Below are 3,137 nucleotides of genomic sequence, written 5' to 3'. Positions count from 1 at the left end.
AAGGCTTTGAGACTCGTTACCTTTATGGAAAGGAACCGGAAGGAATATCGGGGGAAAAAATGGAGAGTGATTATGAGGATTCTAGAAAGCCAGGAGTGGGATTTTGGAATTTCTGATAGTCTCTGCCTAGTTAGCTCTCAGTTAGTGTTGTACAAGTATACAATATAGTTAGTGCATTGTTGTTATAACAGAGTTATGTTTTTTAGAGATTCTAATATACAGATCAAAAGGCATAATTATGTTTTATTAAAGATACCCATTTTATGTTTAGTCCTGGAATATAAATGCTTCGATAGCTTCTCATGAGTCTTATAGTTAATTATTTGCCATTTTAATCATGATTATCTGTTCTGAAATTATTATCACTTTTGTAACCATGCATGATGTTCTGCTTAGGAATACCTAGCGCTCTAAGATAAAGTGGGATTGCCAATGGATAATCCAAATGACCAAAAGAGAGATACATATCCAGGAAAAAAACTCAACTCTAGTTTTTTTTCTTTTTTTTCCCATGAGCGATTTTATGTTTCCCCAGTACATACCAACAGCCTACATTAGGTTCTCACTAAATATTCTTTCGATGGATGAAATTTCTTCTTCGTGAAGGCACTGAGGAAGGATACTTAGAACAATCGATAATGTCTAAAAATAAGATTTCTAACTACTGAGCCATTAATAGTTACTTGATAAAATACAAACTACTTTTGTTACAAAAGGAATAAATGATCATGGAAAAATAATCAAACTGCCTTAAGGTGTATAAAATAACATAAGAAGTTCACTTTCTTCCATCCTCAAAGTTCTAATCTTAGTACCAGAAATAACTGCTAAGTTTTTTTGTGTATCTGTCCAGAAATAATGTATACAGATAGAGTGTTGAGCTTTTATGTATTTATACGAAATACAATCATACTACACACACTGTTCTGCAACTTCTCTTTTTCACTTTACATTATATGTTAGGCATCTTTTTTGTACATTTTCCTGAATATTACGAATAACTACATAGTATTGCATTGCAGGTGTACCTTGATGTACATAACCAACAAAATGTTTAAATTTTTGTCATTTTTCCTTCTTACTAACATGGATGCTGCAACATAGTTCTATATATCTAGGTGATCACATGTGCAATTTTTTCTGCATAGTAGATGCCTAAAGGACAAATCGTTGTCAAAGTTATATACAATACACTTAAAATTTTTAAAATGCTAATTCGTCCTTCACAATAATTTCCCCCATTTTACAATTCTATCAACATAGTATGTTTGCTTCTCCTCACAATTTCCAACTTGTTCGCTCAAGCCACTTTTTATCTTGTCCAATTTGATATTTAAAAAATAGTATTTTGTCATTTTATTTTGTACTGCTTAAATGACCTGTGAGCATATGCATTTGTTAATACCTGTTAAACTCTTTTAACAATATGAACTGTTCATCCCTCCTCCCTTTAGTTATTTTTATCAGTTTGATTTTCTCTTTCTTATTTATTCATTTATACAAACTATTTCAATATTAAGAAAATTAGTGTCTTATCTGGCCTGAATGTTACAAATCTTTCTTTCCAAATATGTCATTTTTCTTTAGACTCTTATAGTATTTGTCATGCAGAATTTTTTAAGACTTATATAACCAAATTATAACTCTTTTCTTTTTTAGTTATGGATTTTTTTCATGTTAGAAAGGTTTTTTGTCCAAGTGTACACACAAATTTTCCCATATTTTCATCCGGTCTATTTATGCATTTTCCATTAAAATTTTTGATCTATCTGCTATACACTTCAGAATAAGGAGGGAAATAAACACAATTTACAATTATATACCAAAACAACCAGCCAGTTGCCCCAATATCATTTATTTCCAGCTCTATTGAGATATAACTTATATGTAACATTGCATAAGTTTAAGGTGTACAATGTGATGTCTTGATGCACATAAATATTGCAAAATATTGCCACAATAAAGTTAGTTAATTCTACCATTCTTTGTCTCACACAATTACCATTCTTTTTTTTGATGGTGGTGAGAACATTTAAGATCTATTCTCTTAGCAGCTTTCAAGGTTACAATACAGTTTTGTTAACTATAGTCACCATACTGTACATTAGATCCTCAGAACTTATTTCCCTTACAAATGGAAGTATGTATCCTTTGATCAACATCTGCACATTTCTCTCATTTCCCAGTTCCTGGCAACTGCCAATCTATTCTCTGTTTCTATGAGTTCAGCTTTTTTTGTTTAGATTCTATATGTGAGATCATACAATATTAGTGTTTCTATGTCTGTCTTATTTCACTTAACATAATGTCCTTCGGGTTCATCCATGTTGTCACAAATGGCAGGATTTCCTTCTTCTTAAGGCAGAATCATATTCCATTGTATATAAATTAAATAATCTATTTTCCCTACTATTGGAGATGCTACTTCCACCATACACTAAATTCCAGGAGTGTTTGGACTCTCTATTCTGTTCATCAGTCAATGTATGTCCTAGAATGAAACAGTTTTAGTTACTATGCATTATACAATGTAGTAGTATATTGTGATCCAAGTGCCCCTTCTTTGCTCTCCTTTTCCAGAGGATTTCTTTCTGTTCTCCTGTTTATTTATCCAGATGAACTTCAAAACCATTTTGTCAAGTTCTATCAAAAATCATGTGAATATTTTATTAGAATCACCTATAATATATTGGTTAATTTAAGCAGAATCAATACATTTTGAATATTGAATCTCACTTGGTTTATCTTTCCACTTATTTAAAACTAGTTTTAAGTACCTTAATAAATGTTTCAAGTTTCTAGTTGATATAAGTACTGCACATTACTTATGATATCGGTGCCTAGATTTTTTTTTATTTTTTATTTTTAATAAAAATTATATATAAAATTTTAATAAAATTGTATATATATAATTAAGGGGTACAACATGAAATTTGATATTCATATACATAGTGAAATGATTACTACAGTCAAACTAATAAGACATCACTTCCTCACCTAGTTACCATTTTCATGTGTAATGAGAGCACTTGAAATATACTTTCAGCAAATTTACAGTATTCAATAAAGTATTATTAACTTAATCACCATGATGTACATTAGATCTCCAGACTTATTCATCCTATATAACTGCAACT

The sequence above is a fragment of the Pteropus alecto genome, unplaced genomic scaffold, assembly GCF_000325575.1.
Source record: "Pteropus alecto unplaced genomic scaffold, ASM32557v1 scaffold309, whole genome shotgun sequence".
Classification (NCBI taxonomy): Eukaryota; Metazoa; Chordata; class Mammalia; order Chiroptera; family Pteropodidae; genus Pteropus; species Pteropus alecto.
This window is presented reverse-complemented; position numbering follows the sequence as displayed.